This window comes from Canis aureus, chromosome 3 (genome assembly GCF_053574225.1).
Source record: "Canis aureus isolate CA01 chromosome 3, VMU_Caureus_v.1.0, whole genome shotgun sequence".
In the NCBI taxonomy this organism is placed as follows: domain Eukaryota; kingdom Metazoa; phylum Chordata; class Mammalia; order Carnivora; family Canidae; genus Canis; species Canis aureus.
In genome coordinates this window covers 51,911,443-51,926,067 of record NC_135613.1, presented here as the reverse complement: position 1 = coordinate 51,926,067, position 14,625 = coordinate 51,911,443, and the positions used below count along the sequence as shown (strand labels likewise).

Sequence of the window (14,625 nt, the reverse complement as noted above, 5' to 3'; positions counted from 1 at the left end):
GTTTAATGCTGGTTTCTGAGGGTTCTGTGGGGTTGGATCATATGGGACTTGCAGGGATATAGCATCTTAGATTCATTAAGAGCAAAGCTTGTTTGGCAGAAATTATTGTAGATTGCTCTTTTAACAATGGAGGTAAAATTACATGCTAAAAAGGATGAGAATGAAGCTGAGCGCTAATATTTTGTGTCAATGAATAAAAAGAGTGGAAGATGTGAAGACCCCACCCCTACTGCCACTGCCTGCCTGTGAGTAACACACGGGATAGAAATGGAGGAGCAAGTTTCAGACTTGTCACAATGGACAATGGGGACACGTCAGTGTCAAGAAGCTCTAAAGTGGATAAAAGTTATCTACCATAGTGTGCACTTGCCATATCAAAGGCGTTTTAGAAGAAAAACAAGATTGTGGAGCCAGTGAGGGAGCAGTTGAAATGATGCCAACGTTTTTCACTTACCCTTTATCACAAATCCCACCAATTTTTGGGCAAAGCTTTTTTTGACCTAAATTTCATTCTATCTTGGGTCCTATCAACTTAAATCAAAAGCACACTGGTCCAAAGTTATAAGAATCTCACTTAAAATGTTATGCAGTCCTTATCAGGACCATTGACTGCTACAGAGGGAACTGTAGCAGCTGAGATGAGTGAAGAGATAATATTGGGAGGGCATTTGAAAGGCCAAGTGTTGGCTCCTGAGAGGCAAAGAGCATAGAGGGGATAAAGGAAATATGCTGATTTTTGGACTGGCACAAGGATTTCAAAGCCATGAGAAAAGTGGAATGACAGTGTTGTTCCAAAGGAAGGGAAATATAGTCATGGGGCAGATTTTAGAGGAGAGAAAACGAGCTGCCCTGGGACTTGTTCACAAGAAGCAATGTCACAGTGAAGTCAAGCTGTATGACTAATGCCATGAACCCTGCAGTGAGAGGTCAGGGCTGGAGAAGGGTTTGGATCCCAGAGGATTTGCAGTAGGGTGAATAATGACCCCCCCCACACACACACACAAGATGTTTCCATCCTAACCCCCAGATCTATGAATGTACAGCAAGTGGACAAAGGGACTTTGCAGATATGACTGCCTTAAGATCTTGAGATATGTTCTCCTAGTGGGCCTGATGCAATCTGAGGGGTCCTCATGAGGGCAATACAGGAGATCAGAGGGAGTAAGAGATGAAACGATGGAAGCAAGAGGTTGAATGATATGAAGAAAGGATTGGAAGACAGTGTACGCAGGCCACCTCCAGAAGCTGGAGGTGAGGGCCAGGTTTTCCAGAGCCTCCAGAAGGGTCCAGCCCTGCTGATGTATTGCCATTAGCCCAGTGAAACTGATTGCAGCCTTCTGGCTCCCATAGCTGTAAAATAACAGCAGCCACAAGAAAACTCATATGAGGCCCCAGTTAACACTGGAGGGAATAGACCCTATAACTACAGCTTGTCCTCCCCAGTATCTGAGAACTTCATTTCTGTTTTCAATAGCCTACAAGGCAGTGGGGAGCCTTGCAGCCCCCCACTTAGGGGACCCCGAGGCTCAGAGCCATAAACAGGCTTTGTAGGAACACCAATGATCTGCTAGAGTCTTCTTTCTATCCTTTGGAAGACCAGGGCAATCCTTATAATGAGTTTTGTAGGCCCAGGGTGTGTTATGGTATCTGAGACACAGTAAGTATTTCATAAAACAGGAGTTGCCCAAACTAAAGAGAACATTAGGGAAGTCTTGTGTGTTTCATGAACTAAAAATATTAGAAAATATATATTTTTTGCCCATCTTAGAAATGAAATTTATTTCCATTTTGCTTTAATTATTCTTCATAATAACACATGTGCATAGAGTATGAGTGTAAGTTCTGAAGGCAGCGTTTGTTAAGCCAATGCCCACGTATCCCCGGGTTTGTCTAGGAACAGGTTCTTGGAAGTTGTAGAGAGGGTCCCTCATTATTCGGGTTTGAGGGATGTTGAAAGACACACACATTGAGGAACGCCTGGGTGGTTCAGTGGTTGAGTATCTGCCTTTGGCTCAGGCATGATCCCAGGGTCCTGGGATCGAGTCCCGAATTGGGTTCCCTGCAGGGAGCCTGCTTTGCCCTCTACCTGTGTCTCTACCTCTGTGTGTGTGTGTCTCTCTCATAAATAAATAAAACCTTTTTTTTTTTTTTTTTTAAAGACACACGCATTGAATGAACAAAGGGATAAAGAATAAGTGTTTCCAAAACAGTCAGTTGATTCAGTGGGAGAAAAAAAGTAAAGCGAGTTGTTTTGGTGATGTGAAAAATCAAAGACCTAGTGGGCATATTTAAGTTTTCCCATTTCAAACAGGGCAATTATGTAGGTATGGCCTTGTGACACCTTACCCACCTCCCCTACCCCCACCCCCCCATTGGATTCTCTGCTATACTGAGAGCAAGGCAGCAGTGAGAGCTAATATCTCCACACCAGACTACATCTTGCACCTATTAACTGCCCTGGTTGACAGTAGAAAGAGAACAGCGGCATCCCCCCTCAGGCCCCTAATAGGTGGCACATCGTTGTTCCAGAACACCTGAAGGAATGCCTGGATGCGCCTCTCTGAGCACCTGACAGGGGAGGGGTTGAGAGCCCAAGAATAATTGCCATGTCACTGGCATGTGATTTATTGCAATGCTTAATTATGTCTACAGGGCACCATCTGGAGACCCAATTTGGGTTCTTTAGGAACAAAAATTAAAGTCAAAATGTACCTTCTTCTGAACTCCACTGAGTCCCACTTTTGGACTTCTCACACCTGGAGAATATTACCCTATGCTCAGTCCCCAAACCACATCTTAATTGTTTCAATTTAGAGGGTCCCAGGCACACACAGCAACTCTCATTGTGGAGACAGTTGGGTCTCCCTCTTGTAGACCGTGTTTATTCAAAGTGTGATAGATGTAGAATGTTCTATATTACACCAAAAACTTAATGTTAGAACAGAATCACCTTCGGTATGTTTCTGAATTTTGAGTGGTCATCAGCCAAAAGCAGTGTTGTGTCTATTAGCATCCTCTTATTTTTTAAATCATCAATCAACTAATAACTGTCCTCAAAATACTTGTTTAATCAGTATTAATGGCAAATCAGTATACATGATAAAGATTTTTTTTTAATATTACTTAGTTGTCAAATAAATGTTTAACCCATCCTAGGAATCGTTTTTTTTTTTAAGGCTACATTACTGTGAAGCGTTGATTTAAGAAATGCTTATTCCTTTCAATTAAAACCCAGAGCATTAATCAAATGTTTGACACTATAAATGTTTCCAATTAACATCTAGCTTAAAACCACATGTGTTCCAAGTGAAATTCAAAAGATCTATCTGTACAGGTGACCTCAGAGAAACCATTAACACATGGCTGGAGATAGCAAGAAACATTCTCCATTTGTGAGACTGAGATAAAGAATCAGTCTATGACTGATCATTGCTTCAAACATCCCTTTCAGATGTGGGCTTGCTAAGCTAGATGTTGGGTATTTCTCAGTGAGTCGAAAAGAAAGACATAAAAATAAGTATGTGTGTGTTTCTCTCTCTCCCTCTCTCTCCCCCCACCAACCTACTTACTTATCGAGAGAGAGAGAAAGAGAGAGAGAGAGAGAGAGAGAGAGAGATGGTGGAGGAAGAAATTAGAAACAATTCCACAATCTCATCTAGATGAACAGTTAGTAGTTCCAACCCTACCAAAGGCAGCGACTGGTCATAATATGGACCTAGGGCAGGTCCAAGAGAAATTGGACCAGTTCTCTTAGGGCTAAGAGAAATTTGAGCACACTCAAATAACTCCAGTGCCCAAGCAAATAGCATAAGTGCAAGAATTGGATGTCAGGTGGCAGTGGTGACCATGTACCATGCAAGGCATACTTCGTGTCTAAATATGAGAGTCACCACCCACCTCCAGCCAACAATTGTGAGAAAAGAGAAGCCCCGTTGGACAGAACCTTCTGATCTTTCCAGAGAAGCCAGAATTGAAGCTTTCTAGTGTGAACACCTGAATTTTATGTGATGGCAGTGAATTCCCCATCGAAAACCAAAACAATAACACAGACCTCGTTGCAGCCGGTCTGTGAACTTCGTGCCCACTGCCTAAAGGATCGGGGGCTGGGCTACCACGGTCAGAGACAGGAAGGCACCCTTTGGATGATAGTGACCCCCTCGCAGCAACATGCCTGCACATGTTGGAGTGCATGCTCTGGCTGCCTGCTGTTGAATCCACCAACCCCTGGCAGAAAAAGAGACAGTGCATACTTTCTGAATAATTTCTCAACTGATCGGTCAAACTCAGTTAAATTATTCCAAGTGTGCTCTGCAGGGGGTTATTATGACCATAAGGAAAATGGTAACATTAAGACATGCCCATTTGCCCCACATCCTGACGAATTGCATTTTCTCTCTCCTGTCTTGCTGCAGCCTGTCAACAGCTGGGGTTGTCAATCCCACAGCAAGGGCCGCAGACAAACACCCAGGGCTAGTCTGCTGTGGCTGGAAAGGTACATATTTCTCCCCTCCTTCCCTCTCTCTCTATTTTTCCCTCCTTCAAATATTTTTCCAAAAGAAAAAAAAAAGCAGAAAGCAAAAGGTGACCATAATAAGATAAATGCCTGGAACTTTTCACACACCAAAATATCTGACATTCGGGAGCAGCTTAAAGACCCAGAGAGCTGTTACATTCATGCTTGGGCCGTGATTTTTCTTTTTCTTTACAAAGCGAAACCAAGGGCTGAATGAATGTCTTTGGGGGGACTTGCTCAACGGCTTTAAGGCTAAGAAGAGATGATTTTAGCTTATCGAGGAGACTATTCGGTTCATAACTGGAGCCAGAGGACGTGGATTCTCATTCTTTTCTTTGGCTTCTTAACTAGCTATGTGACTGTCAAATAATTTGCATTGAAGGGATCTGGAATAAGCCACTGTGACATAAACATGATCTTGAGCTGAAGGCATTTGTGTTCCTAATATCCCTTATCTGCCTCAAAGCAGAGACCGCCCCCCAAAAGAACTCAAATGTCATAAATCCCCTTTTCGGGAGCAACTCTGATTTTCTCTTCTCTGAGACAAGCAGTCAGTATCACACCCAAACAGACACTGTCACAGAACTATCCTACCTCCCCTGCATTCTCCTTAGAGCCCATTTGTCTTTCAGAAGAAGTTATTTGTTTTTCCCCTAACGCCACACCTGTTAATTTGGTATATAAGCCCCCAATTCTAACCACCCCCTGAGCCACTTTTTAGTAAATTCCTGCATACATATGTACCTGAGTAAAAATCTGTTCTCTTGCCAACCTGTCTAGTGCCAATTTAATTTGCAGGACTCCAAGCACCAACCTAAAAGGGTAGAGGAAAAGTTTTTCCTCCCCAGTAGCATCCTTTTTTTTTTTTTTTTTTCATTCTGAGTTTAAGAAAAATGGTAGTCACAGATATCAAACTCTATGCTTCAAAGGTGGCTAATAACACAGGAGCAAAATAATGCACATGGTTGCTAGGATCAGATCAAATAAAGCCATTAAGCAATTTATAAACACTAGCTCATTTATTTCCTTATGATCATATAGGGGATTAGATTATTTGAATTTTTTTTTTCCTGAAAGCATTTTCGGGGTTTCCTCTTGGACTTACTTGATGAGAAGTGGCAGGAAACACAATTAAAACTCACTTAAAACAAGTAATTAAAAAGTTATCTTTCACAACTGAAATATCTGCAGATAACCTTCAGGCATGGCTTAATCCAGGTTTATAAACTGTGTCACAAGGATTTAATATGTCTCCATGTCTTGTTGTCTCTGTGTTGACCTTATTCTCTAAGTTCTTATTCCACCAGGCTCAATTCCACTAACAAGAGATGCAACTCTTTTCTTCATGCAGGCACCTCAGAATTGGGTGTGAGTGGCTTCATTTAACTGAAAATTTGGTCTGAGTGGCTCAATCAATCTTTATGTCTCTGGTAATATGATGTCTCTATTGGTCAGCTGTAGGTCACATGTTCCCTTTGAAACTGGAGATATGGTTAACCTCTCAGTACCTGGAGTTCTGTAACAAAAATACGGGGAATGAATATCTATTACACTCCACACGAAAGCCATATTTTATTTAAAGTCCAACCTAAAACCATGGTTGTTGTTTTTTTTTTAAAAGATTTTATTTATTTTTTCATGAAAGACACACAGAGAGAGAGAGGCAGAGACACAGGCAGAGAGAGAAGCAGGCTCCATGCAGGGGGCCCGATGTGGGACTCAATCCTGGGACTCCAGGATCATGCCCTGCACTGAAGGCAGACCCTCAACTGCTGAGCCACCCAGGCATCCCAAACCTGTGGTTTTAAACCACCTATGCCTTAAATGAAAGTTAAAAAAAAATGGCTTTCCTAAAGGAGCTGACTTTAGGGGCACTTATATAAATTTACAGCATGGCTTTTCTTGCCATTGTAACTTTTTTTTTATTGTGATGTATTTCATGTAGCACAAGGTTCACCATTGTGAAGTGAACATGGACGTACACCATGGGAAGTGTACATTTTGGTGTTTTTTAGTATGTTCACAGAGTTGCCTAATCACCACTACTATCTAATACCAGAATATTCTCGTCACCCCCAAAAGAAACTGTGAACAGTCACTTTTCAATCCTCTCTACTCCCAGTTTTTGGATAACCACAAATCTTTCTGTCTTTTTGGACTTCCCTGTTCTGGACATTTTGTATAGATTAGTCATGCCTTTTATTTTCTGTATTCTTTTTTTTTTTTTTTCCAAAGGAGCCACCCAGGGACTGCCTCTTCCAGGGGTAAACTAATTCCTAGAAATAGTAAACAACTCACCTGGGAGTATGCTTTTCAAATGCAAACCAACAGATCCAGAACACCACACCTCCAGTCACCCCCTGTAATGAGCCCTCACACAGTGGACCACTATCTACCTGCATTTATTACCCCAGGGCCAGGTACCAAACAACTAGTGACAGGTCCTACCCCCGGGGTCTGCTGGAATTATTCACACTACCAAGTCCTAAGCTTGTTTTCCATTCCTTCCCATGGAAACCTCAACCACCACTCTGGTTCATGGTTGCCCACCCTCTCTCTGCCTCCTGACACATCTGAGTTTTCTCTTGTGGCTCCTGAGGTATGGTGTCTCCCCCCTTCCTGGAAAGTGTGAGGAACAAACTCTTTTTCTCAATGCCAGCTGACTTGCTTTCTTAACTCTACTGTACCTGAATAATAATAAAACCCATATTAAAGCACTATATAATGAAGACCTACAATATGTGGCTTTTTGTGTTTTTTTCTTTCACTTAGTACAATGTGTTAAAGGTTCATCCATGTTGGAACATATGTTGGTACTTTATTCTTTTGTATGACTGTACGGACATGCCATTTTATGGGCATACCATATTCTGTTTATCCATTCATCCCTTAATGGATATCTGGATTATTTCCAGTTTGGGGCTATTATGAATGATGCCGCTGTGATGAACAAGTTTGTAAGTGCATATGTGTTTGTATAAAAATATATTTTCAGTTCTCTAGGGTATATACCTAGGAGTAGAACGGCTGTGTCATATGGTAACTCTTTATTTCACATTTTAAGAAGCTTCCAACCTATTTCCCCTAGCAGCTTTGCTACTTTACATTCCTACCAGCAGTGGGCAAGGATTGCAATTTCTCAACATTCCCAAATATACTTGTCTGTCTTTTCGATTCCAGCCAGCCTAGTGGGTGTGAAGTGGTATCTCACTGTGGTTTTGAAATGCATTTCCCTGATGACTAGTGATGGATAATCATCTTTTCAGGTGTTTATCAGCCATTGGTGTGTTTTCTTTGGAGAAATATCTATTCAAATATTTTGCCAATTTTAATTGGGCTAGTTGTCTTTTTATTGTATGAGTTCTTTACATACTCTGGATAGTAGACTCTTATTAGGTATATGATTTGTAAATATTTTGTCCTCTTATTTGGGTTGGCTTTTCACTTTCTTAGTAGTGTCTTTTGAAATGGAGACATTTTTATTTTGAATGAGGTTGTTAAGAGGGAAATGTTTCGGTTTGGGCATGCAAATTAATGAGCAGCAGACAGATTAAGAGGAGAAAAGGCAAGGTTTATGCACTCGTGGAGAGTATCTTCCTCATTAACAAGAGAAAAGGGTTATATGCAAAACTTAAAGGTGTTTTTGTTTAGTTTTATTTTGTTTTTACAGCTTTAGTAGGAAGTATGGAAGGTTCTTTTGGACTTTTTGATACTAATGGATTGGGGCAGTTTATCTTGGTACAGTTGAATTCACAGGAAACCCCCATGGGGTTATTGGCAGTCGTGTTTTCTGGAGGTTCTGCTGTAGTCAGATAAGGGAAGTTCAGAACAATTTCTGGGTCTTCTCTCTTTTTTAAAGATTTTATCTATTTATTCATGAGACACATACATAGAGAGGCAGAGACAGAGTGAGAAGCAGGGTCTCTGCAGGGAACCCGATGCGGGACTCGATTCTAGGACCCTGGGATCACGACCTGAGCCAAAGGCAGATGCTCAATCACTGAGCCACCCAGGTGTCCCAAATTTCTGTGTGTTCTTTAGTTCAAATATTTTCATTTAAAAGCAACCTTTATACTATGAGTGAGTACTCACAAAGCCCAAGTCATCAGCCTTTTAATTTTTTTCATTATCTGTGCATTTGATGTGATCCCAGAACACACTGCCTAACCTAAGGTCACAAAGATTTTTCATCCATGTTTTCTTAGAAGAGTTTTATCATCCTAGTTCTTATATTTAGGTCTTTGATCCATTTTTGGTTAATTATTGCATATGGTGTGAGGTAGGGGTCCAGCTTCAATCTTTTGCATGTGGTTCTTCTATTCACCATTAATTGTAAGTATTACTCTTTCCTCATTGAATTATCTTAGCACGGTTGCTGCAAATTGATGGGCTCCACATGCATAAGTTTATATCTGGACTCTCAGTTCTATCCCATTGATTCCTGGGTCTGGCTTTATGCCCATACCTCTCAGTCTTGATTACCGTAGTTTTGTAGTAAAGCCTTGAAGTCTATCAGCTTTGAGAGAAGGTATTGCTGTCAAGGTATATTTAAAAAATCTTTTCTGCTTTTAATAGATAATTTCCAGTTGATGGATATGTATAGGCACTGCATAAGGCAGTTTCTCTTCCATACCTTGTTTTCATTTTGCACTGATAATAGGCTTTATGATTCTCTTACCAGCCCCTCTAAGACATATTTCTACAATTTTGTGACTTGATTCCACCAACCTTCAAACTTAGGTTCATGTATTTCACTGATGACCTATATAACAATTTTATACATAGAGATGGATCCACTCATTTATTTCAGTATTTTTACTTTTCAAAATGTTAAACCTTTTCATGGCCAAATTTAATTGCCTAGGCTCATATCAAGTCATGCTAACTCCTGGTCAAAATTTTAAGTTTACTTACTCTCCAGTGATATAGACAATTAACTAAATTGTACTTTGGGAGTGAATCTGGGTTTGTAATTATTCCATCTGATTTAAAAAAAAAAACAACTTTTTTGAGTTGTTATTTACATATTATAGGATTTGTCCATTTAAAATATACAATTCGTAGGAAATATCAGAAAGGGAGACAGAACATAAAGACTCCTAACTCTGGGAAACGAACTAGGGGTGGTGGGAGGGGAGGAAGGCGGGGGTGGGGGGTGGGGGTGAATGGGTGACGGGCACTGAGAGGGGCACTTGATGGGATGAGCACTGGGTGTTATTCTGTATGTTGGCAAATTGAACACCAATAAAAAAGAAATTTATTATTTAAAAAAATAAAGTATACAATTCAGTGGCTTTTAGTATATTTGCAGAGTTGTATAACTATTCCCGTAATTTAACTTCTAAACATTTAGAACATTCTCATCACCCCAAGAAGGAACCTTCTACTTATTTTCTGCTGTCTTACTCTTTCCACACGCCCAGCCCTGAGCAACCACTAATTTACTTTCTGTGTCTCTACATTTGCCTGGTTTCCTGGGACTGGCTGCCAGGTCAACATGGCTTAACTATCAGTTGGCTGATCAGTCAGCCACTGATTGGTCAGAGGCTATATTTAAACCCTCTGTTTTAGACTCAACATTTGTGTGTGCTCCCCTACCCCCAAATGTGTATATTAAAGCCCTAACCTCCAATATGATGGTGTTTGGAGATGGAGCCTGTCAGAGATAATTGAAATGAGGTCATGAGGGTGGGGTGAAATGAGGTCATGAGAGTGGGGTCCCTCACAAAGGGATCAGTGCCCTAATAAGAAACAATGCCAGTGAGCTTGCTTGCTCTCTCTCTTTCTCTCCCTTTCCCTGTCACTCTCAACATGTGCACACACCATGCAAAAGCTGTGTAAGAACACAATAAGAAGGCACTCTGCAAGCCAGGAAGAAGGCTCTTACCAGAATCTGAACCTATTGGTAACCTGACCTTGGACTTCCAGCTTTCAGAACTATGGAAAGATAAATTTCTATCATTTAAAACTCTTAAAAAAAAAAAAAGTTTTATTTATTTATTTATTTATTTATTTATTTATTTATTTATTTATGAGAGAGTGCGTGCACGTGAGCATGATTAGGTGAGGGGCAGAGGGAGACGGAGAAGCAGGCTCCCCGGTGAGCAGGGAGCCCAATGTGAGACTCGATCCCAGGATCCTGAGATCATGGCCTGAGCAAACAGCAGATGCTGAACTGACTGAGCCACACAGGCACCCCAAATTTCTATTGCTTAGTACATCCAGTGTATTCCATTTAGCTATTGCCCAAGTTAAATGCCTTGAGTAAGTTTGGTGTTCATCTTTTACCATTGCATCTATATGTGGCTTGAGGACTGCTTGCATAGTTCTGGAGCACAATCATCCCATGTGACCATTGACTACTGACTACCAGCTGAGAAAGTCCCACTCCTGTTGTTGCAGAGAGGGCATACAAAGTCTCGGCATGCACATAATCTCCCTAAACCACCAGGAATTACTATGATTTTAGCAGGCTCTTCCTCCATGATTTCTTAGCTTGATACCCCAAATAAGCTTCTGGTTTTTAAAGTTTCTGTTGGAATTACCTTGGGCTATTAGGGACAACTGATTGTTCTCTGAAGAGTCTATCCAAATAAAGTCAGGCTCCTTGGATTGGCTCACACCTTCTTCACAGTTTGGAATGAAGCCTGGAAGAAGGGATAATGACTCTTCATTGGCTGTCCCTTACAGGGCCTCCCCACCCTTCGCTGTGCATAAGTCTGAGTATATTGTCTATTCTTACTATAATGTGAGTCTCAAAGAGCTTGCTCTGAGATGGATATCAGCCATTATGTTCCTGTTGGCTTGTGTTTGCATTATACATGCTGTCCTCATTCAATTTGGTCTCTTTACAGGATCTTTTCATGGTGTTTGTGTATGCTGTGATAGGTAGCTCAGTCAAAATTGCATACCACTCTCCATAAATGTATCTGATGAGGCACATGTCAGCTGCAGAACGTTATGGCAGGCTGAAAGTCAACAAATAAATGGGGTGCTGCACTCAGCCTCTCTGTGCTATGTTCCTTTGTCATCCCTCATGGCATTTCAGACTGGATGCCAGGTGTGACTGGAGGGACCTTCAGACTACATGAGGGGAATAGTGCCAATCTACACAAGTATCATTAAAAACTAATATGATTTTTTGGAACGAAAATGAATATGAATTGAGATTTTAATATTTTTTCTTTCATTCTAAAGTATTATCTGTGCAACTTCCTGGGTTGCCTGCACCCCAATTTAGAGATCACTCATCTAAAAACTTGCACACTAATGTTTCTCAATTTTGGCACTATTAGCATTTTGGGCCAAATAATTGTGGGTTATGGAAGGCATGGCTGTGCATTATAGGATATTTAGCATTGTCCCTGGACTCTAGCCACTTCAGGCCAGTGGAATCCCCAGCTGTGACAACTGAAAGTGTCTCCAGGCGTCACTAAGTGTCCCTGAAAGAGGGGGCACAAAATCACTCCTAAGAGCCACAGCTCTATATAGATAAAAGTCATAGGCATAAGCATTGCTCAAACCTGACCCCCTCTGCTGTAAAGAGATAGTCCCATTACTCACAGACCTATTTCATAAACACCTCATGCTGATTCTGCGGTCTACCTTGCTCATTTACTTTGCTGATTTTTGTTTCTATCACAATGTAAGTACATATTTACCTAAAGAAAATTTGGAAAACACAAGGGACAAAATTTTAAACATATATAATTGGACCACTTAAGACCTGAATTTGTGGTATTTCCTCACAATTTGTGTAGAATTCATTGCCTGCCCAGGTCTTTGTTCAAAGTGATCTTGTTTGTATTCTATATTATAGACATTTTTTATATTTCTATCATATATTTTGAAAATTCTAACATATGGAATTCATACTTCTCTAGTCTCCAGTACACTAAAAATACACACACACACACACAAACACACACACACACAAACCCATTTATCTAATTCTTTTATGAGGTTTCTGGAGAGAAAGAATTAAAGATGAGAGCCAAACATTACATAAAATGCAAACATAAAAAGCACATATATTTTACTATAATGAAAATAAATAATAGCTATCCTCCAAAACATTGTAAATAAAATTAATATTCAAGTGACAGAAATCTGATAACATACTTACAATGTATATACAATGAAAAAATTAATATTTTTAATATAGAAGAATAAAAACAAAATAGTGTATAATACATTTAAAGACGTTTTAAAAGACAGATACCCTAGTAGAATAAAATAATTAACAATCCACAAAAGAAATATGAGCTATCGTGTTTTATCAGATAGAAAAAATTTTTAATAATTTTTTTTGAAGTACACCCAACATGGGGCTTGAACTCACAACTCTGAGATCAAGAGTCACATGGTCTACTGACTAAGCCAGCCAGGTGCCCTGATCAAAAAAAATTTTTTTTAAAGATTTTATTTATCTACTCAGGAAAGACACACAGAGAGAGAGAAGCAGAGACACAGGCAGAGGGAGAAGCAGGCTCCATGCCGGGAGCCTGATGTGGGACTCGATCCAAGGACTCCAGGATCACGCCCTGGGCCAAAGGTAGGTGCCAAACCACTGAGCCACCCAGGGATCCCCCAAAATATTTTTATAGCAATAAAGGACAAACTTCCTAGGGAGTAATTTGGGAAAAGGCACCAAAATCCTTAAAAATGTGCATACACAGCTTTAGAAATTTACTTATAAATTCTGCCACTGGGAATTTATCAAAGAAAATATTTACCGATTTATGTTATGATATCACTGTAAGAAAGTTCATCAGATCAATATTCATAATAGAAAAATTTGAGAACTGCTTCGGTGTTTAATATTAAGGCATTCTAAAATAAATTGTGGTGTAGCAGAACCCTTCCTCATTATTGTTGTATTTTAGAAAACTATGTACTTCACAGGAAATAGTCATGTATTGGAGGAGGAAAAACATAGTAGGGTATTATGGTCTCCTACCAAACAGTATGAAGTGACAATCATAATATGTATTCATAATTTTAGAAGTCTTGATGTGGAAGGATCTACACCAATATATTGGTATCTCTGGCAGTGGCTATCCCGAGTTTATTTTAACTTTCTCTTGTTTTTCCATTTATATTTTCAAATATTGCTACAGAGAGCATTTGTAGTACAATGATAAAAGTCGTCCTAGTAATACAGTGAGCCCCTTGAAATAATTTGTAGTTCAGAAAGAAATAGCATGGCAGGGTTTCCTTTCCAAACAGCTACCAGCTGGGAAAATCATCATGTAAATTGTTTTACACAACCTGCCTTCGTTGAGAAGGAAGCACGTCTTGAGAAGGGTCTTATGTTTATGGACAGGGATGTTCACTCAGGGATCCCTTTCTCAGTTTTACCTCACCTGAGCTCAGCTCATCTACCTTCTGCTGATGTAGGACTATTTCTCAGTCAGGAGCACACAGGAATGTTTGAAAGTTGCCAGCAGAATTTAGAATGCACTTTGGGTGGATTTTCAGAGAATGTGCAATTATGATTCAATAGCTGGTGGCAATTTAATGGGGTGATAGCTGAGGGGTGACTCTTCAGATCCAAAGTTCTGGTGATATCCATTATGATAATCCTGAAGAGGAACACAGAGGGTGTCTAAAGAAATCAAAGGACTGCCCAAAGCATCTAATTCTTCAGTTTTATGAGGACAGGGACGAGATTTGTCTTGACTGTTGCTGTATTTCTATGGCCAGCCAACTCCTTGGCATTGAATTAAGTAGGGCGCAATAAGGAATTATGAAATAGATGAACCTATATTTTAACATGATGCAGTGTATATAATCTCATGGGAAGATGCAAGTATAAAGAAAGAAGTGGAAAGAGAGGAGAGGCATTGAATAATTAGAAGAAAATAGCCCAGAACAGGATACTAGAAAATATTAAATGAATATTAAATAAATGTATATCGGAAATAGAAGAATATCACAAAAGAAAGTGGTTCCACGTTGGGAGGCTGATGGTATGATATCAACGGAGGACACACTTCATGTGTTCTTCCATTTGTTCTTTCCTTTTTCCTTCCTTCCTTTGTCCCCCTCTTTTTTTTTTTTTTAATTATTTTAAGTAGGTTCAGACCCAATGTGGGGCTTGAACTCATGAC

At 40.1% G+C, this 14,625-nt stretch overlaps 1 long non-coding RNA gene across 1 annotated transcript; it reads right to left on the bottom strand.

The window, feature by feature from the left end:
- Positions 1-5,513: 5,513 nt before the first annotated feature.
- LOC144310894 (uncharacterized) lies at positions 5,514-13,981 on the bottom strand. The gene is made up of 2 exons (XR_013376552.1): positions 13,879-13,981; positions 5,514-6,029 (listed from the first exon to the last, which is right to left on the bottom strand). It is a non-coding gene; the product is annotated as an uncharacterized LOC144310894 (long non-coding RNA).
- Positions 13,982-14,625: the final 644 nt, after the last annotated feature.